The 26,034-nt window shown below is 34.6% G+C and overlaps 1 long non-coding RNA gene across 1 annotated transcript in view; it reads right to left on the reverse strand.

The window, feature by feature from the left end:
- Nucleotides 1–26,034, reverse strand: part of LOC308625516 — a 111,337-nt gene that overhangs the window by 84,808 nt on the left and 495 nt on the right. The gene's annotated exons all lie outside the window — the stretch shown is intronic.

Here is a 26,034-nt window from a genome sequence, read left to right on the forward strand (position 1 = left end):
GAAGGCCTGATTTCTTTACCTTTGGAACTCCAAACAGTCAAAGAGGCTATAAACTGCAGTGGTGTCCATAGATCCAAATACAGAGTAAACTTAAGAAAACATTTGACACAGATAGTGTTGCATCTTTTTTTGTCCTTAATAGACTAGAATTAGCTTTCATTATTCAAATAATTTGCACATATCACAATCATTCATTATTGTGTCCTTTGACTTAAAATATATGTCTTATTTAAAATATTTTGGAATCAAAAACATGGATTAACAAAAAAGGAGTATTTTTATGGAATACCTTCAAAAATATTTTTAAAATAAGTCAATCACAGAGAAATGAAAATGTTTCTGTGATAACATATTTTATTTTTCAAATGAAAATGCCATAGTTCAAACCACCAAATGTGTTTTTTTAGAGTTTGTTTATTATGTGGGAAGTACACAAATGCCAACTCTTTAGTAACTGCTAAAACTAACATTATTTTACATTAAGCACTCAAAATAAATATTACATCAAAGGATTTTTGATTGTTTTACTTACCACATTGATTACTTAATCCTCTAATCCTAAATGTCATAAAGTAGTTTTACAAAGAAACATTTTTTGTCTTTTCTCATTTTGTATTTCAAAATGATCCTATAGCCTGAAATAATCAAATCTGTTATGAATAATTCATGTCAGTACATATTTATTTTCACAGTATTTTATGGGATGCTATGGAAACCTAAAATTTTTACTTAAATAATCATAATTCTAAGAACTAACTCATGAGTTTTTACTCTTGTCCAAGCTTTCTAATAAGCACTTAATATTAATCATCTCATTTACTCCTGACAACAAGTCTAGGAGGAGAATACTATTATTTTGATGCCCATTTGATAGTGAGGGACTGAGTCCCAGAGGGAGCAAGAGAATGAGTGAATTGCCTGGTGTCATACATCTAGGAAGTCATGAGGCTTGGGAGTGAGTCTCCAAGAGTCTATTAGGCCAGAGCCAATTGTTACTAGACTATGTGGGTGGTGAAAAGCAAGAAGAACCATACACAAGCCATAAATTAAAACTAACACTGAAAATAAATAGGCTCAAATTTCTATAAACAAATCAGAACACTGGCATAGAAGAAGAGGTATGTGGAATAGGCTCTGAATGCCAGGTAGGATTCTAACAAGTAGGGATGAAGGGGAGAGAGATCTAGGCAGAGGGAAAGCATATAGGAGCAGTTCCAGGCATTGAGTTTCCTGACACTTATACAATTCTGAGGGCCCTTTTGAAGAAAAAAAATCACAGAAGCAATAGCAATACAAAGTTAGGTGGAAAGGACAGAGTTATCTCACTAATTATGGTTAAAATATTTTATTTTTACAAATTTTACAAACAAAACATATCCACTGCTAGCCTCCCTATTCCCCCTGGATCTCGGAAGGGTCTGTGTGCACGAGAGACCTGAAAACTGAGATCTGAAGGAGAAACATAGAGGACATTTTACTACGTATCATTTTTGTATCACTACGTTGGTGATGACAGAAATGGGCATCTACATAGCATTCATTTAAACTCATTTCTAATTTATTAACTTAATGCATCATGGTTTTTGTTTATCTGTTTGTTTTGATTATCTATATAACAGGAGATAAATCCAGTCTTTAACTACTTTAAGGTTAGGTTTAGTTTCACTTCAGAGAATTTTATTTTCTGCAACACATCATCATCCACTGGTCAAGTTACAGAAGAAATCATAGTACCAATATATTAAATTTTATTCAGGTAGAAGGCTAAATATTTTTGACTCAACTTTTCTATAATATCCCCTTTTAAAAGCTTGGATTTCATGAGTGTCAAAATTATCAGTCTTTTTATTTTTCAGGTATTCAGTGAATGTTGGTACTTAGATTTGCTTCCTCTTCAATAAAATGAAGAGGAATGTATGTACCTACATGACCTGGCTTTGAAAATTATGCTTAGTATTGAAAACAAACCTTGCAAACTTTAAAAAAGTTTAAGTTAGAAATATGTATAGTATTCTATTCAGAAATAATGTTATTGGTCTAGATGCTAACAACTTTACTGTCAGTGTTAATCTATAAGTTTTGATAAATTAGCCAATGGAAAGTCAAAAAAATTCAGGCAAGAATCATTATTAGTAGATTGAAAGAAGTAACCTGTCATTAACTATTAATCACACTTGCTTTTGATGTTGCAACTGCCTGCAAATAATGTGGAATGGTTTCCATTTGTATGCTCATGCTCGGTGCGCTCATACTGGCTGCAGTCATGGCGGGCATCCATTTGTCTGCACAATCCTCATAGAGCTTGGTAACCATTTTTGATGGCAAAGGTCATCAGCAGAATAACCTTGTTAGGCAACTAAGTTACTAGGGAACACAAATCATAATAAAAGCATCACAATGATACTTATATGGACTATTTTTTCAATTTTAGAATTTGACTTTGTTTCTTCTCAAAGTGATTTTCTCAAACTAAGATTCATATGTAGTTATCTTTAAAATATTGCAGAATTCTCAAAAATAACTTTCATCCTAATTGTTATATATATTTGTCATCAAATTCTTTTCCTTGGTATAATTTTTGGAGAGAAAATATGTTACTAAATCAAATATGCATTTGTATCATACAAATACCAAATACGCTTGATTCATTAGCACTAAAGACTATAAAGAATATACATCAAGAGAAATAGAATGGAAAACTGCCAATATATAAAATTATTATTATTAACCTGTTTGTAGTTTTCTTAGACTTTTACCTCTTGATTATTTGTCACACATAGGAGGATTTATTTGAACAATTCTCAGCACTTGAGCTTAACATCACTGGCTTTGTGAATCTAAGAAGACACACACGAAATGACATGCATTTGAGGTTGGTTTATTTTGGTACCCACTATCTAGGTTTTAAAGAGAGGAAAGACTTCTTAATGGATATCCCTAAAGGAGTGATCTGTGACCTTCCTCCTGGGCACAATTCAAATTGTCGCAGGTTTCTGGTGATAATACCGACAAAGTTTCCTTTTATCCTACATGTTCTGAGATATCTCATAAGTTTTACACATTAAAAAGCTGTCAAAAATGCCTCCTTACATATACAAGTAAATTCCAATCAACTGTCATTTCATGGTGGATACTTTACAATTCAGCAACAGTTAGAACTTTTGTTAGTTATCTTGACAAATTTGTTCCAGATCTATTGCCCTTTGAATATTAGAAACTATTCAGTCTTTTAACTTCCTTTTATAAAATGCAGCCCTAGAAGGCAGCTATGTTAACATGGAAAACTGGGTATAGAGCAGACATTTTGAGTTGACGCTCAGGTCAGGTATTGACTAGTTTCCTATTCCTGACCAAGTCTGTTTCCTTATCTGCAATATGAAGATGATGATACCTAATAGTGTTAGTAAATGAGATAAAGTATGTGAAAATACTTTGTATGTACAGTGTAAATTACAATGTATGTGAGTGTTGATTACGTGCCATTCTCTCCTAAAATCTTGCCTGTGTTTTAAAAATAGCTATACGTAAAGAGCCCATTTTGTGCCTAATGATCTGACGGATGAAAAACACAACAAAGCAAGCAAACAAAAAAAACAGGAATAGGAAACCTGATCCAGCCAGCAAAAAGATTTTGGTTAAGGTGGAAAGACAAGTAACATATGTATATGTGAAAAATCAGCACGGTTAATTCTACATAAATCCAAACAGAAGATATAGTATAAAACAGGGTACTATCTACATACCTAAAATCTAGAAGTATTCATGTCAGGAGCATGTATAGTTCTTATTTAGAAACACTCTAGCTGATGGTTTCTCAATTGAGCCTTGAAGGTAGGACAATATTTACACTGATGGAAAGGAAAAAGAGTCTGACTCTGGATAGGAGATCCGAGGCAATGGAAATGTTAGTGAGTGGGGAATGAAGATGAAAAATATGGTATAAGGAGAAGATGAAGAAAATTTTCTGGGAAGAAGGGATCAATTTTGGGAAGAATGAGTGACTTGGAGGATGAAAGACTGATTGCAATTGAGACACTGCAAAGTTTGGAAGGGAAGGGAAAGAAAAGGAGGATGAAGATGACGTGAGTTGAAGGAAGAAGAGGGTCATGAGCGGTCCAGTTTAAGATACTTAATTTTGAGATAGTACTGTGATATTCGAGTACAGATGTCTACACTCTTAAGCCACGAAATTTGACCTTTTTTTCCTTCTCATTGGATAAAACAGAAGCTTAGAAACAAAATGCACTGGATATATTTAAGAAAACTAAAATATTCCGTCTAGGTCAGTGTAAGCTGCTATAATATAATATACTATTGAAGAACTGTACCTCATGTCTTTGTGAAATGGACCACAGTGTCTTTCTTAATGACATATCATGCTGATCATTGTTATTTTACAGAAAAAAATCTTGAGGAATATTTAAGGTTTTCAGAATCTGAATGTTTTTAAATCTAAGAAGATTAGCTAAAAGATGATCTGCCATGAATATTTTTACTATTCAACATTTTAAACCATGGCAATTATTAATATATCATGTACTCAACAACACTTTTATTTATAAACAAATGTAATTCAAGGAGGCTCTTCATTATCTTCCCAGACACTCTAATCAATACTACTAATTCCAAGGACTTGTTCACTCTTTCCCCTCAGGTTGGAAGTCCCATAAAACTTCAAATAACTTATTTCTAAACCCAGATGAAGTCCCAATTTATTTCTAAGTGATTTTTCTCTTCTTACCTATTGTACTATATACTCTTCACCTTTATTTTTTATTTTTTAATTTTTATTTATTTATTTATTTCCCGAGGGTGATTTTTTTTTTTTTTTTTTTTTTTGCTGTACGTGGGCCTCTCACTGTTGTGGCCTCTCCTGTTGCGGAGCACAGGCTCCGGACGCGCAGGCTCAGCGGCCATGGCTCACGGGCCCAGCCGCTCCGCGGCATGTGGGATCCTCCCAGACCGGGGCACGAACCCGTGTCTCCTGCATCGGCAGGCGGACTCTCAACCACTGCGCCACCAGGGAAGCCCCACCTTTATTTTTATACTGTCATTTACCTGTTAATTTCACCTGTATTGTAAGCTCCTCAACCAGAGGAATGTGTTTTATGCATTTTTGCCTCTGTTGAGGGTGAATCTTGATCTTTTTGGCATCTTTACCCTTTGACAATCTGATGACCTTATTCCCCAGAAAAAACATACCTGCAAACATGCACACCACGTTTTCCACATAATTTCAAAGAAAATATTCTGAAACCCTTGAGGCAACATGGATGCCAAGATAAGATATCCTAATTGAATTAGTATTTAACAAACATCCCTGGACAAAGTAGGAATTCAATATATGCTTTTCAACAGATTAACTACAGGTAACTAACTCATTTTTTATTGGTTTAACAAGATTAACTGGACCAGGCACTCGGGGAGAACTGTGGCAGAAAACTGATCACCGTCAGCTCAAGGAGGGGAGAGAATGGGAGATTTAGGAAAAAAGAAAAGCGTTGTCCTTAGGTATTAACCTAGCTACAGCAGTCTTTTTCTAGCAAGGATTTATTACCAAGTACACATTTCTTATAGAGAAGCAGGTAGTAAATCTGTGGATGCGGGAAACCTCAGAACACAAGATGAGCCTTAAAGAACCTTGTGCTCCGAAGTAAAAATAGAAGTGACAGTGAGAAGGAGGAAGGAGGAGGATATTCTGGGATGCAAATCACAGCCTTGGTTTCCTGATAAAGCATGACTCAGAAGCTACCAAAGATATGAACCAATCACCAGGCAGAGGTATACTGAACAATGTGAAGTGAAGAAGAGTTCAGAAGGTAAATGCAAAAAGTGTTCTCCGAAGCATTTCAAGAGTGAACAACTCCAACAAGATTAGTAAGAATAATAATAGCAATTATAGATATAATTATCATTTATTGAACATTTCTTTGTGTCAAAGAATCACTAATATGATCTTGCCATACTAATCACTTTACATGCATTATTATTAAGTTGAATGTTTTATTATCTCAGCAGCTTGAATATGTTTATTAAACCTTACTTACACCTACTTTACAGTCAGATATGTAGTCTTCTACATACAAGGGCGATACGTAATCTTTGTAAATCATAAAAGTTGAAACAAAAACCCTCTATTTAAAAAAATGATTTAAAAATACTTTTATATTGGAAATTGCACTAATTTATACTTTTTATTACTACTACTAATGATACTAATTAATTTTTCATATGTAGTAAGTTTGATTACTAACTATAATCTCAACATAAGTTAGTTTAAATACTCTACTAATAATAATTTGTGTGGGGGGGGTAAAATTTAAGCATGCCTCTTTGGAAATAAAATTTAGTTAATTTTAAATATTCCATCCAAAAAGGTAAGCTTTTTCTCAATAAGCCAAGAATATCACATTTGGGATACATAATCAGTGCTCTCAAGCAAGCAATAATGTATTTCTCCTAATGAAAGTTCTAGATATTGAAATTATGTTTTAGCATCTTAGGGGAAAGCACATACTTCATTCAATTAGTAAACTTTTATTGAATATCAACTATGTGTGAGATATTGTTTGGGATATAAAGATAATTAAGATATCTTCTTAACCATCAAGGAGCTTATATTGTAATAGGGAAGGGAAATAATGTACACAAACAACTATTTTATAAGGGTATAAAGTACAAGTGTCATTGGAGGTACCTCAATTCCACCCTTTGGCATTCCCAGACCACACGACTAAATAGCATTTATAGATCATGAAGTCTTGTTGAATGACTTAACCTTAAATAGCTTATATCTGTTTATCCACCATGTCTTTTATTTAAATATTCATTTTCTTCACTTAAGCAAAAAATAATATACTGTTTTGTATTTTTCCCTTAAAGTATTTTGTGGGTCTTTCTTAGCTTTTTAACTATATTATAGTCTCCTTTTAAAAAAGCCTTTAAAAAAATCTAGACTATCTGGCTGAATGCTCATCTCATAGTAAGCAAGCAAAGGAAAAATATTTGCTGATGGTGTACTGAAACATCAGGAGTATGTACTGACTAAAACACAGATCATCTCAGCTATAAGGGTTATAAATATCTTTTAATTCTGAATTTGTTGCTACAAATTTGACTATGATAAGCACTATTTGGATGATGGCTAATTTTAGAGAATTATATCAAATGTCTTCTAAGTCTCAAAATCGGCCTTCAGTAGGGTGGGTATCATTTGGAATGTTGATATTGATTTATTTTTGTTTAAAATGAAATTAAATGTAAAATATTGAAAAGCAAAAGCATTCTGTCTAGAAAAAATTTTCTTCAAAAGCAATGCCAATCCAGGTATCTTACGGAAGATGGCTTTTAGAACTCATTGCACTCACTCTATATTCATGAACCCTTAATGCTTCTCTTCCTCTAATGTTTGAGAGTGCATTAGTAAGTCTTTCAAGCATAGAAAGAATAAAAAAAGATCTCTGCCACTTTCCCAGATGCCTTGAAGTTAGACCAACTTTTATCTGCTTGCCTCAAAATAAAGATGGCTGGGAAATGCATGTATAAAATGTTCAAACAAACAAACAAACCCACAAACAAACAAAAAAACGGTGTTATGATAACCTTCTATGATGGAAATTAAACCCATTGCTTTCGTAAACATTCTGTGGTAACGTATTCCTGAGCTTTCCACTGCTCTCTTAATGTACTTAAAGGCCACAAAATCTAGGAAACAGAGAGAGAAGGTGCAGGCAATTTCATTTCAAATATAAACCTACAAAGAGCATATTTTCCCCTTGCTTCCACCCTTAACCCACTCAGTCTATTCTAGCAAAAACATTCTATTCAAAATGATCATTAAAAATCTAAGTTGGAACATGTTACCCTTATGCTCAAAACCTTCCAATGGTTTTTCCATCTCATTCAGCATAAAAGCCAAAGTTGACACAGCGCTCTACACCATCTTCCCTCATGTTACCTCTCTGAAATAATCTTTTGGTGCTTTCTCAGCCTGTTTCACCTGGACCACAATTGCCTCCTTTTCTTTCCTTGAATCACCAGGCATGGTCCCACCTCTTACCAAAGCTTAATTCCTCACCTCCTTCAGATCTGTGCTCAATTATGACCTTCACTGAGGACCCTATTTAAAAATGCATTCTGCCTTCATTTTCCCCCACCCACCACAACCTGGCACTCTCTGCTCTCTCTACTTGTTTTTTTATCTTGACTATTTTGATAGTACTTACCAAGATAAAACATACGACCAACAAATCCCTCTCTTCCTTCCTCCCTCCCTCTCTCCTTTCTCCTTTCTTTCTTTTCTCCACTTAACTTCTTTTCTACCCCCCCAAAAGATAAGCTCTTGGAGGGCTGAAAGTTATTGATACTGAATAATTTTGAACTAATGCTCAGAGGTTTTTCAATTAATGAAAGAATAAATAATCTAGATTCTATTGGCTTTAAAGCCACCCTCCCCTCACCCTCATGAAACTGAGTCCCAGCTATAACACCTAACAGCTATGTGAGTGTAAGCAGATAGCATCATTTCTCTGACCCTTAGCTTTCTCATTTCCAAAATGGTCATAATATTGGTACACACCTCACAAAGAGTTTGAAGTAGTATTAAATGAGTAAATACTTAGAATAGCAACTGGCATGTAATTAAAGCTCTCTACATGTAAGCTACTATTATTAAATCAACATATTCTGTAAAGACCCCTAAAAACTTCATATTCCTTCAAATATTTTCCATATCCTTTCTGTTGTAAAGTACTTGTCATGCACCCAAAACAGGCAAGATCATTCTTAATGTTTTACATTTTGAAATATTTTAAAATCCTTAAGATTAACATATTGCAGCCCCCAAACAAAGACATAATAAACGTGATTATAAAATGTTATTTATAAGTGTCTGAACATTAAAAATACTACAGAAGATTATGCTCTCTAATGATAATTACTCATTTTAAACAAGATATTATAATATCTGTTGACAGATACTTTGCAATATGAGAAAAGTAAAACTTTATAAAAATCCTTAAATATGATCAAATCTATAAAATCATTTAATATATCTAATGTGAATTGTCACAATCACAAATTATACGAGAAAATACTTAAAATTATAAAACTGATTTAGCTTAAAGTTAAACTGAATCACTTGCAATTAACATATTTTATAGAATTAGTTCATGTTACATTAACCAAAAGTGTTAGCTATAACTCTTACTAACATGTAAAATATATTATGTACATTATGAAATAATTGTAGTTTGTATGAAATAAAATATTATCCAACATAAATAAAACTGTATAACTTAAAATGTACAGAGCATTGTGTATATAATGGAACATTAGTTTTAAATGTGATGAATGGTTGCATACAGAGATAATATTTCTGCTAGGGGATATAAGAGGTTATTAACAATGGTTGCCTTTGGGAAGACAACAAGTGGTTTGAAAGAAGATTTACTTTTCAATTCACATATTTTTGGATTATTTTAATATTATAAATATTTTTAGGGAATACTTTTTCATTTAAAAATCAAGTTAATACTATATATAAAATAGATAAACAACAAGGTCCTACTGTATAGCACAGGGAACTATATTCAACATCCTGTAATAAACCATAATGGAAAATAATATGAAAAAGAAATATGTATATATAACTAAATCACTTTGTTTTTGTATACCAGAAACTAACACAACATTGTAAATCAACCATACTTCAATTAAAAAAAAATTAGTTAAAATATTTCTTTAAAAACATTGCTCTTTACTAGCAATAAACCATAATTTTCTAAAAAACACCAGTTTCCAATGTAGAATATTAAACATATATTTAAAATCCATACAGAAAGAATATTTTTTTTTTGCTTAGTAACAGAATTCTTCTGTACTTTGAATGCAAAGGATATTTATGATAAAATTGAGGAAATGGTTAAAAACAGAGAAGGAAGAAAAGGTGGAGAAGAGATGAAAGGGAAAAAGTAAAGCAAAAGATTGATTATCTATTTCAAAGATAGTTAGCATTGACCCAAATAATCCAAAATAGTGGCCCCATTAAAGTGGAACTGGAATAAATTATTATATGTTTTTACTCTTAATTATCTATACATTTAAATTAGCACACATTCATTTGCAACTTATTAGTGAGCTACTGGGATGATTTATTCTAGAGAAGTAAAGGCTGATTAAAGAAAGTAAGTCATATTTCACCTTGGATGAAATGAGTCAACTATAACTAATTCCAGTTCATGAAGATTCATTACCAAGGCTAAACATTAAGTTTGAAGAAAAATAGAAACGTGTGAGAAACAAATGAATAAAACATCAACAAGAGAGGCCACAACAGTGGGAGGCCCACGTACCGCAAAAAAAAAAAAAAAAAAAAATCAACAAGGATGATTCATCCAGCCATGTCCACCAAAGATTTTTAAGTTCCTAGTTAGTAAAGTGCTAAGCACTGCTAGGTCAGTTGACATTGAAGATATAATTGGAAACAATATGATAAACATTAATCTTCATTGCTATAATTTTATAACAATGAATTACTATTTGAACTAAAGTATAGAAATATACACATAAATATAAGAGATTTCTTAACACAGTCAATCTCAGAGATTTTTCAGTCTCAGTAATCAGAGTAATCTCAGTAATCAGAGATTTTAAAGCATCACATCAGCCTGTATTTCTTTATAAGTCTCGCTATTTTATCTTTAGCTAGATTTATTTTTCACTGCATTTTTTCAAGTATTTTCTGAAAGTGTGTTTTCGCACCCAGAGGATGTAAGATCAGAGTGTTCCCATTACAAAGAAAAGAAACAAACAAGAAAAAATCTCTATGATGGCATGATTTGGAAGAAACATGTTCTCAAAATAATTGGAAAAAATCCTAAGGTTAAAATTTTAGCAATATATATTTAAAGCACTGTTCTATATCCTACTGAAGATTTCCTTCAATTAAATTTCGTTTCATCAGTATCCTCACCTGTAAGATTTGAATTTATAAATACATTTCTTCTTTAAAAGCAGCTAACTATTCAACATCTTCAAACTTATGCTCAGGGTTTCCCAAACCATAAAAAAGTTTCAATTACTGTTCAAATCCCTTTCTACCACACGGTGATTGCCAATTCTTGACAATTCTGCAGTAATTTTGAAAAGTGACATATTCATACTCATAATATGGAAAAACTGAACATTTACTCTTGTATATAAAGAATAAACATGGGCTTCCCTGGTGGCGCAGTGGTTGAGAGTCCGCCTGCCGATGCAGGGGACGCGGGTTCGTGCCCCAGTCCGGGAGGATCCCACATGCCGCGGAGCGGGTGGGCCCGTGAGCCATGGCCGCTGGACCTGCGCGTCCGGAGCCTGTGCTCCGCAACGGTAGGGGCCACAGCAGTGAGAGGCCCGCGTACCGCAAAAAAAAAAAAAAAAAAAAAAAAGAATAAACATTTATTTTTAAAAAGCTGGCCATACTTTATTGCTGAGTTTACATCATTAGTGTCTGCCAATAGTAAATACAGTCCACAGTAACCCAAGCATAGGGAGTAGCACGTACTAGGGCCCTGAAGCAGGAAGGAGTTTGGAATATTAAAACTTGACAGAAGGCCAATGTGACCTGAGCATGAGAATGAGAGAAACAATATGAGAAATTAGGCTGGTGAGTAGGAGGTGCCAGATAATGCATGCACTTGAAAGTCAAAGTAAGAATAGTAGAATTGAGAAGGCAAGGTTGGTTTGATTATGGTGTGGCAATGGAGATAAAGAAAAATAATGAGATTTAAAAGATATTTATAAACTAAAAATAATAAAGATATCATATATTTTAGACTTGGGGTTAAGAATGAGAGACATGAAAACAAAGATGACTCCCAGGTTTCTAGATAACACAACTAGATGGATGATGGAATCATTCATTAGGATCAAAGACACTGAAAGTTCAGTTTTTCCGTGGTAAATACGAGGTGCCTTTGAGACATCCAAATAGATTTGTTAAATTGACAGTTGTACTATATGTCAGCACTCCTAGTACGACAGAACTGACTTAGTTCATCCACCAAATTTACCAGGAGTGCTGGCATTCTTAATAAAATACATATCCCGTGTTTGAGATTCAGGTTAAAAAAAAAAGAGAGAGAGAGAGAAGATTTCATTAAAGAATGAACTAAGCTTCTTTCATGACAACAGAAAGGTCTCAGAGTGCAGCCCGTGCATCACCTCCCCTGTGAAGCCGTAGCTGTCTTGACTAACTGATCATTCACTCTCATGTGCTTTCAAAAAGCTTTCACTTTTCTGTTGCAGCTAATAAAAGAGGCTTCAAGAACTTGGCAATATCCTCTCCTTTCAAGGCCCAAGTTGGGGTGGAGGGTGTTATACTTCCGATGCCCTTGTAGTTACAGGCCACGTTGACTGGATCTAGCAAATGGTCTGTGACCAGAAATTGTATATGCCTCTTATAGGGTCAAAGTAGTTAATTTTCTCACTGGATGGTGAGAAACTGTCCAGCGCTTCCCTCCCAACTGCAATGAATCCTTAATGTCATTGTCTCATTAATGCCGTTATGTGGAGATGACAGTATTCTAAGTCATTGAAGCTCTCAACATTCTGGGTCCCTGAATGACTTCAAATCAGAGGGTCTTCTGCCAACCTTCCCCCGAAATACACACATACTTTTCCATAATGGTTACATAGTCTAAGCAAGAAATAAGGCTTAGATGTTTAGGCCACTGAGGTTTTCCTATTGTTTGGTACCATAGCATTTCCTACCCTATACTGATTATTTCACAGCTCACATCTGAATATATTATCACTACTTGCTTATGATGTCTCTCTTAACTGAACTACACTCTTCTATAAGTGGTTGACAGTGCCTGAGAGTTGGTACTCTTAAATATTTTTGAGCAGCTTGATGAATGACTGAAAGATTGAGGACATAATCTCCACCTCATCCCCTATCATGAGAAAACTCACATGGATAGTAGGAAAGCCAAAGAAGCATTACTGTGCTGAGCCACTTGAATGTCTATTACCTTGCAGAGATATATCATGATCAATTACAGATCCTCTCCGGTTAGCACAGAAGGGTATCAGGGAGATCATATTGTAAAATCACCATATCATACACTTAGTGACAGATTGAGAGTTTTTATATTATTTGCTTGTTTTTATATTTGAATACAAAACTCTAAATATTTATGCTTAGTCTTCATCATCTGTTGGTTCCATAGGCTAGTTCTGTATTCACGACTTTGAAGAAACAGAAATAATCTCCTATCACATCTCTGTATTTTCCTCTAGTCTGTAAAAAAGTTTATTTTAACTAATGGCTATTAACTGAATTCCTCAGAAGGTAGCAGACCAACATAAATCTGCTTGGTTGAGAATGACCAGTAACAGCACTGGTGCCAGATTCATTGTGGGTTTAAAAAAAATACAGTGTAAGTTCACACAAAATCACCTGTATGTGAATACAGCAAGAGCATCTTGGTCTGGGAATTCTATTAACTTGTCATCCATTTACAGTGTGATGATACTTCATGTTCCAAATAAGCCACTGCAAGTTCCTGTATATCCATTATATACTTATATATGCTTAATGGGATCTTAAATATACTATACTTTTTTGAAATTGATAATACTTTTTTAGGAAACTGTTTTTAAAACTACAGATTGTTATCCATTGGTATGCTATTACATTAACTTTGTTGGTCATGACCAGTATTTTTTTTAATGAATTAGGTAAAAAAGAGAATTGAAAAGGAGGTATCAGAATACAACACCAGTAAGAAATACTTCATAGAACTTTTGTTCATATAGTGTGTATGTGTGTTTGAAAGCATACTGTGTTTGGATGTCATTCAAAAACATTAGAAAATATAGATTTAGTGGATTCATTCACTCTGTCAATAAACATTCTATGGAATGCTCTCTTCCTAATGTTTGTCAGGCACTGCAGAGTCAAAAGATGATAAAAAATATATATACACACATCACTGCAAAATCCTGAAAAACTTGCACTTAGTGGAGTGATCACATAGTTAAAAAATCCAAATATACTACATATGCAAGTATATATATATATATATATATATATATATATATATATATATATATACAGATGTAGAAAAACATAAGATATTTAGGATACAAAAGAGCCTGATTTCCACAGATAAGGAAAAGTTTATCACTTACTGACAAAAATGGTCCATTATAACACTCTTGCTATATTCACATCTAGATGATTTTGTGTGAACTCAGCAAAGAATACTCCCTTTACAAAATATGTTATTATCAGCATATAATGTCTATAGGAGTCTTAGGGGAAAAAAGAGGGCCATTTAAGATTGACACTGTAATTATTACTTCATTACTGCTGCAGCATAGGGAGTGGTACTGCAGTACCACTCGCAATGTTAATATGCCTCTGTGAGCACCTAGTTTACTATCACAGAGTGACCTAGGTAGACTTGGGTTACTGAGTTCTTGAAACCAGGATATGAAACCAGATAGAGGAAAAATCATTTCCGGTTAATGCTCTGAGACCTGTGCTGTCTAAATGATAATCGACACAAAATGATTTGTTTCATTATGCTTTCAGTGTTTATTTACTTTTGTTTCAAAATCTAAATTTGAATTTTGTTGGATATAATCAAACATATACTCAAAAGGAAATTAAATTGAGGGAAAAAAACATTATTGTGATAAAAAACCAGGGTGTTCACTTAAATTTTGAGAAACAATAAAATTGAGGGTAGGCTGTGTGTTCAATTCCCTTAGAACTGAGGGCAAAGGAGAAAGGTTATTAAGATTTAACAAAAGATATACGGAAAGTGTCTAAGGAATCTATGTCATAAAAGAAAAGAAGTTACCTTTCTAGAGAAAATGGAAGATAAAAATATATGCCTGTAAATCACCTGAGAGTGCATTTTGAAAGTCAGGGTGGAAATAGTATGTATTCCATGACTGTAATCATAAAATGTGTAAGCATGATTACATAGACTGGAAATGTATTACACAGAAATAAGATACTACACATATTTAAATAATGTTGAGGTGACGTGATCGTCTTGTTTGGAAAATTTCCTTAATAATGTTTGTAGTTTGCTTTTAGTTAAAATATTACCGCAGGGTTACACTCATGAAGCCAGCACCTTTACAACTTCAGCTACATTTGCTTTTTTCTCTTCTGTAAGTAGAACAAACTCACCCCCACTGCCAAGCTTCTGCACTTAGGATTTCTGCTGTCTACTGTGCTCTTCCCCTGATGTTTACATAGCCGGATCCTTGTCCTTTCATGCCTTAACTTACATAGCTTTGGTTGACCAGAGTCCTTGATTTTACTGTTTTATTAGGTTGTTTTATTATGTAGTAGCATTTCTCACTATTTGAAAACTACCTTAGTTATCTTTTGTTGTTATTTTTAACTATTTTGTCTCCTTCCCTAGAATGCCAGCTTCCTAAAAGCAAGGAACTTATCTACTACATTTGCTTCTATATTCCCAGCACTAAAATAGCACCTGGCATATAACAGGCACGCCCTGGTGCTTACGGAGGAAGTGCATTATTCCTAAATAATTCCCTTTCAGTTTGGGGTATAGCAAGGAAAAATGTATAGTGTTTTTGTGCAAATTTATTTTATTGTATCTGTAGCAATACATAGGTAGTTAGGGTAATCATAAAATAAAACTCTATAAACTCCTGAAAATAACCAGCCTTACTCAAAACCAACAAAAATGTAAGGTATTGACATATACACAGGTGGCCTTGTACATATCTTTAGTTGGCAGTTCTCAGACCTACTGAGCTCTGAATCTAAGAATTCTCAAATCCTATAAGGATTTTCCCACTGCATTAAAAAAGAGGAGGCCAAAGCAATAAGGCAACGACCCAACTGGAGTTAAATGACACTCAACTCAGCCCTCAGCCCCTGATAGGCAGCCTTTTCACACTTCTATAGTCATAGTCTATAGTTGTTTAATTATTGACTGCATCCACACCTGTTTGTCAATGACATTGCTTCAAGCCTTCTCAGGGCCACTCCTTTCTACATCCTCAACTACTATGGACCTTCCCCTAGAATTCCCTGGATCTTACCCCATCAACTAAGGGGTTAGTGCCAGGAAAAATAAGGGCCCTCCAGGGGCCTGCTCCAGCATTAATGCCAGCAGGCATCCTCTCGACCGGTCAGTGCCCATACCTTATGAGCTAGGCATTTGTTGTTTTGCCTGCTCTAAATCTAATCATTTCCCTTCTTTTAACAGCAGAACTCTCCTTCTATGTAGCTGAGTGATGCTTTGTACAGCTCGCAAATCCAGGGATGACACAAGGCTCAGCTTAGAAAAATATGATATTTCACAGCCTTCACCATAGTGATGAGTCTGGGGCAAGTGACTCAAGTTGTTCCAGTCAAGATTATCCTAGAAATTTTTGGAAGAAAAGATGCTCTCTTTACATGGAGATTTCTTATGTAAGCCTGTTCCCTGGGAACATTCTTACCACTGTAAAGAAAGAGCCTGATTCTAAATAAAGCAATGGCAGGGAAAAGTAAAATTAAGGAGGTAGGGATGGGTGGGAGGGTGGGGGGCGATAGGCCTGGTCTTGATCATATAGCTTGATTTCCTATTTCCAGCTATGATGAAATCCAGAATATTCCTGGATTTTATGGTAACATGAGCTCTAAAATCCCTTTTCTCTCTAAACCATTTTGAGTTAGGTGGCATTTTTGAAAGTGAAAGAGTTCCTGACTAATAAAAAAAAAAGGGGGGGCAAGAGTGGTCAGATCTGCCATTTATTAACAGAGTACCAGACAATTTGCAAACATTATTACGTTTCCATTCCTGGTGAAATGAAGCTTTTAGTAGTGAAATATATTACTGAAGCTCACCATGCCAGAGTAGGTCTTTACACCCAGAGCTATGAGACTCAAGTTTCAATCTTTTAGCACATTGCCATGACGGTCATATTGACTCAAACTATGAAGTACAGTTTGCTTATGACTCTTCAATTTCTTTTGATCACTTCTATCTGTTTGCTTCCAACTGTTCTGCATCTTCTACCACTGAGGAGTTTAGTGTTTATGACTTCTTATGGTTGAGTGTTGGCTCTAGAAATAGACTGCTTGGGTTTGAATCCAATTCCCTCTACATAAGAGTTGTATGACCTTGGCAAGTTACTTTTCCGCATTTTTCTCATCTAAAAATTATAGAAAAATTAGTACCAGTCTCAAAAAATTCTTGGGAATATTAAATGGAATCGTAGTAAGAACAAGAGAATATGATTAACTTGTGTTTGTCCAAAAATCCCCATAAATACCTGTCTTCTTTTCCGATTAATCTTGCATTCTTTCTATAAGCCTTTTCCAATTAAAACTTCTGTTTCCTTCTATCAGATCAGCTAGAAAGTCAATTATGATAATCCACATTGCAATGTGTATACCTATTGGCAATCATTTCCAAATGTGTTTGATTCTTAACATAAAGAATTGCCAATTGATGGATTTCACATTAGGGCTGGATAATAATTGGGGCTTGAGTATGTTCCCTGCTTAGCCCTTTCTATCTTGAAATAGGAGAGAAGAAGCACCAGTAGATTCAACAACTTCCATTAACGTCAGGTTCTGGAAACAGTGAGAAGTTTTATGTGTAAGTACCAATGAGAAAAATAATGAGAGATGAGGTTGGAAAGCTTCTAGTAAGGCTACAACATTCATTTTCTCATCACATCTCTGGGTACTCTAGGAAGTGGCTTATGACTCTGTAGTTTCCAAATAAGGAAACAAATGAGGTAACATCTAATACCACAGTGATACAGCAATGACTAAAGGCCAACTGAGCCTAGTGACTCAGGATTGGTGAATTGTCTTATGGATTAGAGAACTGTTCGGTGAATAATTTTAAAATACAATTTGTTCCAAAGTTAGAGTCACAGAAGTAATGACAGTATATTAAATTGTCCTTCTCTTTTCAATGGGAAGAATAACAACTGTATATCCAATATTCAGTGAAGATGTTAGATTTTTGTTTTTATTTTTGATAAGAAATAGCAAACTAGTTCTTATATAGCGAGGAAGTTTAAAAATATACTTGATTTTTTTCTTGATTAACTGCTGAGGCAGTATGATTCAGCAGGTGAAAATTATAAAAGGCTTCCTAAGTGTGTAATTACAGCCAGGTGACTTAACTTCTGAGTCTCCTTTATTGCATCTGTAAAATGGAGACTCCATTATCAAAATCAAATAAGGCAACATAATATTTTTTAAATACAGTGAGATACAACTGTTGTGAAAACAATGATGTAAAAGTTACCACTGGAAGAACAAAACAGAGGAAAAAAGGTGCCTGAAAGTACATGCTGTTTGGAATTTTAAACATTATTGTTTTATCTCTCTTCAATCAATTTTGTTCTAAAAATTACCAGTGGGCTAGTCTTTACATGTAAGTCCTTAAAAACATTCAAATCATGGCACATTCCATTTAAGTGTGCCAACTACTTAAACAAATTAAGAGGATGCTCCCTTATTTATCTATACAAACCTTTTGTGAAACTAACCTGAAATGTATACAAACTAAGAGTGAATTTCTTGGTTATTGACAAAAAAATAAATTCAGCATGTGGAGATTAGTATGGGGCCTAGAGTACCAAGCTCCCAGTGATTCTAGGGGAAGATGATTCGTTAGGAGATGAATAAGAAAGAAAAAAAAGAAGGAAGGAAGAAGAAGGCAGAAAAAAAGAGATGAGAAAGGAACAAAATGGTGGGGAAGGAAGAGAATGCAAGAGAATTGCTATATCACGCTCTTAGCTGGAGAGCTGAACAAATCTCTTCTACTCTGGCAGTGAGTAGTAACACGCTCCAAGACATACGGGTCCAAAAGTCCAGAAGTCAGAGAAATCAAACTGTTGCTATGTGTTCAATATCTAAATGATGAAACAGATTCTCAAAGGCTAACAACTTGTCTACTCCACTCTGTCCTGAAGGAGACGGCTCTCTCCTATCATTAATATTCATTTTGTGGTATCTAGGAAAGGTCCCCAAAGTATCCATGATTCCACAGGAAAAAAACGAAACAAAACTGGAAACTTGCATATGAAGTACTTTTTTCCTCCCACAATTTAAAAGCAGGGTGGTGTTGGAGAATTTAGGAATATGTTGGCTTTTTGTTGAAATGGCACTTTCTTGAATTATTAAACTCAACTATATCTCAAGGTGATTGTTTGGCATTTTAAATTTAATACTATAATAAAAACACGAAAAATAGGTAAATTACTTGTACAGTCATGTTGTTAGCTAAGCTTTCAACATAAGAATTTCCTGTACACAGACAGATAAAACTCAAGCATTTTTAGGCATATAATGGTCTGGTTTATAGATATTTATATATAAAACTTTTAGTGGCCTTGGATTCTGAACATTGGCTAAAACAGGATAGTGATGTTATTCTATTTATAAAAAGACGCTAGTGCTCTAGAAATATGCTCTAAGGCCCAATGGTTCACCTTATTCATTCCTCAAATCTGATAAAAATGCTAGGGATTAGGCAGAAAGCCAGCCTTGTAAACAAGGATCTGGCAGACACTCCAAGTCAGACAGAGATTCAGAGCTTTGCTACCTTGCCTTTCTCCTGAGAAACCGTGTCAACTTTTCTTAATAATCTTGCTAACGCAGAGCCTGCTTGCTAGAGGAGCTTAGCTAGGCCTTAGTAACCTGTGTTATATCATTGGTCCTTGTTTCAAAAGCCATTAAGTCATTTGTCTAAAAAAAATTTGTTAATGACTTTCTCCACAAAAATAAGCAGCTTCCATATTTCATAGGTGGAGAATAAGGACCTATTCGCTGTTTATAATACATAGAATGCTGGGGGGCAGAATATCACCAGGAAAGAATATACTTAATCGACTCTTTCTCCTTCGCAAGGAAAGAGCAAACAATTCCAAATTGACATTTTAGTGCGTGTAGTCTGCTGCTGTGATGCTATATTGTTGTTTACACTTAGTTACATTCACATAAAATTATGCCTGAAAAAAGATGAGTAATAATCCCTCCTAAAAGCAACCCTATGTGACGCTTCACAATAATATCCAGAGATTCTGTAGATGTACAAACCAGTTCTCAATTATCTGTGATGAGCACGATGAGGTATGTAAATGTTTAAGGGTCTCCATAACAAGACACAGGTGGATCTTGGAAGTATTAAAGCCAAGCGAAGTATTCGAAATTATTTTAAATAATTATCTCAGTTTTGTCCACTGGTGCTAATAAGTTAAAAAGTTATACGGATTCATGGTTTAACAATCTCACCTTTTGCTTGGATCACTTGTGAGTAATCAAAAGAAATTCCATGAAAGAAAAACTATTTTATCAATTATCTAAATCTTATATAAGATTCAACATCACATTTGAAGAGTGTTAACACAAAGTTTGTTCCAGCTGAGTATGTTCTGTCTGAGTATTTCTGTGTGCTTATGCCTTCACGTTGACGAAAATATGCCAATAAATCTCAAAGTAGCAATTCCTAAATTCAGTTATCTGCTTTGAGCTAGAGTAGGGCCTGGGCTGATATACAAGGAGACTGGCCCGGAAGGGAGATGGGCCTCAGGTCAAAACAGGAGGCTGTCCCCTGGAGGCCACACCCAAGGAACTGTGCCCAGAGGTGTGAGGTGGGTTTGCCTGCTCTCCTCTTCATTTGCTTGCGACAGAAAAGTTGGCTGTAGTCTGGGAGGGTGTAGGAGGAGGACAAGAGATAGTCTCATTTAAACAACTGCAGCATCAGAAGTTTTCATATTTAAGTAACGCTCCGATTCTATTTGTGTTTAAGTGCCTATGTGCATCTTATCCTTGATTAGCTAGGTGAAGGATTTAGAAGGAAAAGGAAAACATTCATCTATTGCAGGAAACACTTAACTTTTTTTAATTATAAGCAAAACTACATTGAGCAAATAGAGAAACAACAGGTTTAATGGGAAGAGGCAAGACCAAGGTTCAGTACCAACCACAGCTGGATTTGATTAAATGGCTATTTCGACCAAAATTCCTTCTTGACTGAGGCACTTAGCTAACTGTCTTAGGTGCAGTTTTGAGGGCTGCTGTAGGGGGGTTGTAATCCAGTATTTCCAACGAAATGTTGTCTGACAGGGCTGCTAGGAAATGGTATTTTAAGCAAATTATTTCAGAAACCACATTATTTCACCAGATTCTCATACTAGCTGAGAAAGGCCATTCTCAATCTACATGGAAAATTTCCAGCTCCCATTTTGTACAGACAGCTAAAATATAGAAGGCGTTTATTATCTTCATAACCTTTCCAATTTTTCAGAGCTCCTCTTCAACAAAATGACTCCCTATGTGTATAACAAATATGTTCAACATACTACATGTGAGACCAGTATAGGAACGATCGGTATCTTTTCTTTTTATCTCCACAATAGCAGTAACCCAAAATGATGAACTCTGACCTCCTCTCATTTACATTACTGGTAAGTTATGGAAACCAGTGTGCCACATCCCTTCCAAGCACTGAGTGTATTTGTAGAGACAAAACAAACCCAAAGAGAATCAGAATTAGTTCTAAACAACTAGAAGTTGTGGTTTAACTAAATACAATTATAGAAATTACAGAAACATTTTTTAATCTGCTTTGCATTTTTCAAAGACAGCAGAATACTTCTAACACAGTCATAAATGTGCTATTGTTATGCTAACCTAGGTTTCAGTTTGTCAGTTTGTTTTAGAACTCTCTTAAATATTGTTTTTAGATTTAGAAAGTGGATATTTTAAAAGGAGGCTTCTTTGCAATAGGACCTCTATAATTATTTTTTAAACTGCGGAAATAACATCTCCGGTGCTTACTCCTTCTATAACATAGCAATAATTTCGCGTTGTACGCTTTAAAATAAGAGCTTTTCTTTTTTAAACAATATAGCAAAGGTTGAAGTTTTATTCATATATAGCAAGAAAGGACTGGGTGCTCTCTTATTTCCAATAGAGAGCATGACTATACTTGCAATATTACTTAAAATACGTTTCTTTTATACTAACACGTATGAATGAGTAGAACGATGTTCATACGTCCTGCTAGCACAGTTCATCTTATAGTCAGTATAAAAGTGGCTCTTCAAGAACTCTCCTAAAATGACAGAGAAGCTAAAGGAAAAACACTGTTTTCTTCAGATTGGAAAGGTTAAATTCCTTCCTGCTTTAAAAAAATGGCCACACTGACTGGAGAGATTTGAATCAAATTTATAAAACTATCAGGAAAAATGTTGATCCCTCCTAAAGGAATTATTTAAGATACCAATCTAAACCCCCTTACCTGAAAGAGCGATGATAATCATGTCGATTATGTAAAAGATTAAGAAAAAGTTTATCTTTATGCAAATGTTGAAAAAAACCCTGAAGAAATCTTAGAAAGATAGAAACGTTAATGCCCTGTTATGTCCAAATCATGTAAAAATGCGATTTCAGTTTGTTACCTGTATATAAAAGTGCATCTTGCACTGGGAGGGGTTTTTTTCTTAAAAAATACATGATTCATATAAAAATCACTTCTTCCCTAAGCCACAGAAGGGCTGTATAAATGAAAAGATCTAGACCCCCATTAATTTTGCCTCTGAGTACTCCTGGTCTTTTCAACCAAAGAAATATTAAAAGCATCCCCAAGACACTGTCATCTTTCTTTAAATGGTACTTTTTACAGGAGTACTCCCTCGTTTCAGCAGATTACATGCTACTGTCTATTAGTCTCAAATCCTTTTAGAAAACGTTACATAATATGTATATATATGTACACACGTATACATATATATACACACATACGTATATATATATATATCCTCAAATGCTAGTTGAAATTATTTTTTAGACTGCCATATACTTTATCCCTATTTAAATAGCTTTGATCAATTTCGATGGCAAACAAATTCAGTTAGAAAGCATATCATATATTAAACCTTTGATACGGATGTATTTATGACAAGAAAATCATTAAAAATTATTTTAAATCACAAGTGTTTCAGGTATTTCATTTTAGAAAGCATTAGTTTTTAGCAAAACACTTGTAAAACCCACACCTATGTTATTCTAATGCCGGAAAGTCTAACCTTGGTCTTGGTTTTCTGTGATAGTGACCAAATTTGCTCCATTATGTAATCAAACTGTTTACTTTTACTTTCCCTTCCCCAAATCATTTAATCACTACCATTAGGAAAAGAATTAACGATGTTCCAATTTGGAGTTAATGGTATCTCTTCCTAGCTATTACACAAACTGGAAATCCTAAGAGGTATAAGTATTTCATGCTCACATAATTGTCTGTGTTAAGTGTGAGTTTTTTAAGATTAGATGACTGTAAAAATCTGTTTTGGGAATTCACCATAAATTGATTTAGTATACTGAACTCAAAAGAATGAATTGATATTATGTCCATGGTGTCATTAGGCAAACAGGAAGTTCGAGTTAGCTTTTAGATCTAATACATTCTGTGTTTTATTTATTAATCATCCAGTTCATTTTGCAAGTACAATTAAGAGAAGCTACTATATTCTAGTTTTATTTTCAGTTAGCACCAAGTCTAATGTGCAAATCTTGTACATACCATGCTAACCACTGTCATATTTCTGAATTAGAACTCTCTGACAATTTGACCAGACAGAATAACTAATATTCTCCATTATGAAATAAAGTTCAAAACTACTCTGTAACAACATTTCTATCATGTGGTATTTTATGAAATTAGCATTTTAGGATTTCCTCTGTAGGGTAGCAACCTCTAGTTCTGATAAAAATACATTAAAGTCTAATTACCATATTTGCTCTAAAACATTAATAAGATTTACTAAGATATTCTTTTAAAAGGAGAAAAGATGAAGGTTGTATGAAACTGTTACACTAGAACATTTTGTGAAAGGACAGGGTAATAATTTCCCATAATATATCATTTAAAGTCTCACTTTAATCCACTCAATATATATTGGAATTAGTTCTGACTTCCGGTATATAAAGGCTTCATTTTTTTGTATGTGAAAAACTCAATACTCACATGCATGTCTTTTACATGTCATTGTTATAATTAGCATTTGTTAAGAGTCCTGAACATAAATGTCACAAACCAAGACCAAACTTTTACCCTTCCTAAGACAGTGGAGAAATAAGCAAGTAAAATCTTTCGCTCGCAGTGAAAAGCAGTTGGTTTCCTTTTTCTACATCTTTTCATGTCTAAACTTGTTAATTCAGTTGTACACACATAAGGCAATTAAACGATTGGCCTTTTGTCCTTATAACCAAAAGGTGGCACCTCTAAAAATAAGTTTTAGCTTTCAACAGAGATACTACATTAAAAAGAAAAAAAAAGGCATTTAAATGTCAAAGGCCTAGAAAGAAGATCTTGTTTTTGTGACTCGAGGTAATTCTACTTAGATAGGAAAGATAAGTGTCTCAAATGGAAAATGGTTTAGAAAATAACATATATTATGTTGATGGTAAATGAAAGCAGCTCTTCTTTCGGTCAGTGTATAAACTTGTCCACTGAAGATATGTGGTGAAAAAAATACTTTCTGGGGTACATAGATTAGTGTGGAAGATCAGGCAGAGTTGAGAAAGAAGGCTCCCTTTTCTTATCCGAAGTGGACACGTAGAAAAAAAAAATGTAAGACTTGGCGTTTCCCCTGATAAATCAAAGGAAAAGATTTATCTGGACACTAACATCTGCTGATTTCTCTGCACTCATGTAGGATCCACTTGGGATGCTTTCCCATTACATTCAGCTAAGCACTTCTCTCTATCTCCTCCCATCTGACGGTCATCACTTAGCTGAATAATAGGAAAGGAAAGCTTATACCATTGACGATGGAATTAGAAATTTCTGAGGCTGCTGTCAAGGATCTGTCCAACACGTCCCTTTCACTTGACCTATCATGCAGGCAGCCAGGGCACGTAGTTGTTTTGATACCTTTCTCTGTATTATAATAAGACATGAAAGTAAAAGCATTTTCCCCTTCAAGAGTTTTTAATTTGATACTATCTTCCCACCATTACTTTCTAAACTTTGTTCCAGTACAAGAGGACTCTTGGCCAACTGAGCTTCCAGGCGCCTTCTAAATCGAGTACTGAAATTGTATAAGCATCATGTTTACATCTATTAAATATACTTATTAAAAGAAAATAAGGCAAGGCATGAATTCTATATCTGCGCAACAAAATGCAAACAGCAGAAAGGTAGAATGAAATTACAATTCATATGCAAATGCAGCTTTAACACAAAAGTTAAATGTTTGCATTATTTCAGAAGCTTAATATTCAAGAAAGTCAAAATCACTATGTATACAAAGCTAACTAGATTAGCTTTCTCAAAGTAGAAATCCAAGCCTCCTAATAATACTGGTGTCACTAACAAATGTTTTGAAACTTTACTTTTTTTTTTTTTTTTTTTTGCCCCTCAACATAAAGGCCATGCCAAAGAACCTCAGGAAAGTAATAATGTTTTTAAAATTTTTTCTCCACTCGAGAAACCTCTCCAAGTTCAGACATTACCAGTGATGGATAAGACCAAATAGTCAGCCCCGCAGGACAGATGGAACCAGGAAAAGTCAGATGGTGGGCACTTAAAAGCAACAGCAATTAAGCAATTGAAAGTGGGTTGGATCGGTGGTTTATTTTCGTTCCATTTGAAGGAATCTAGTGAGAGACACAGCCCCTTGCAAGCAGAAGATCAAGTCAAACTTGCTTCCCCTCTCTGGCAGCTAGGGCTGCGTGGCTTGCCTACTTCCTTTATTCAGTTTAATTGCTTTTGGTACTCTAATTTTCTATCTTGCATTCTATCTTGTTCTTTTTCCCCTGGGCAGAAAGAAATCTTTCTCCTTTCATCACTACCCCCCTCTCCTCTGAGAAAAGGCAATCCTTTCCAGGAGGAGAAAGAAACCCTGTGAGTGCTTTGGATGGGAGGAGGGAGACGATGAGAGATTTGAAAGGGGTTGGGTGGGGGGAGGTGAAGGATAGAGACTGGGGGTGGGGGGCGGAGGAGAGGAAATGAAAGAGGGAAAGAAGAAGATGGGGGACGA

The sequence above is a fragment of the Mesoplodon bidens genome (genome assembly GCF_964165515.1).
Source record: "Mesoplodon bidens genome assembly, chromosome: 11".
NCBI lineage: Eukaryota > Metazoa > Chordata > Mammalia > Artiodactyla > Ziphiidae > Mesoplodon > Mesoplodon bidens.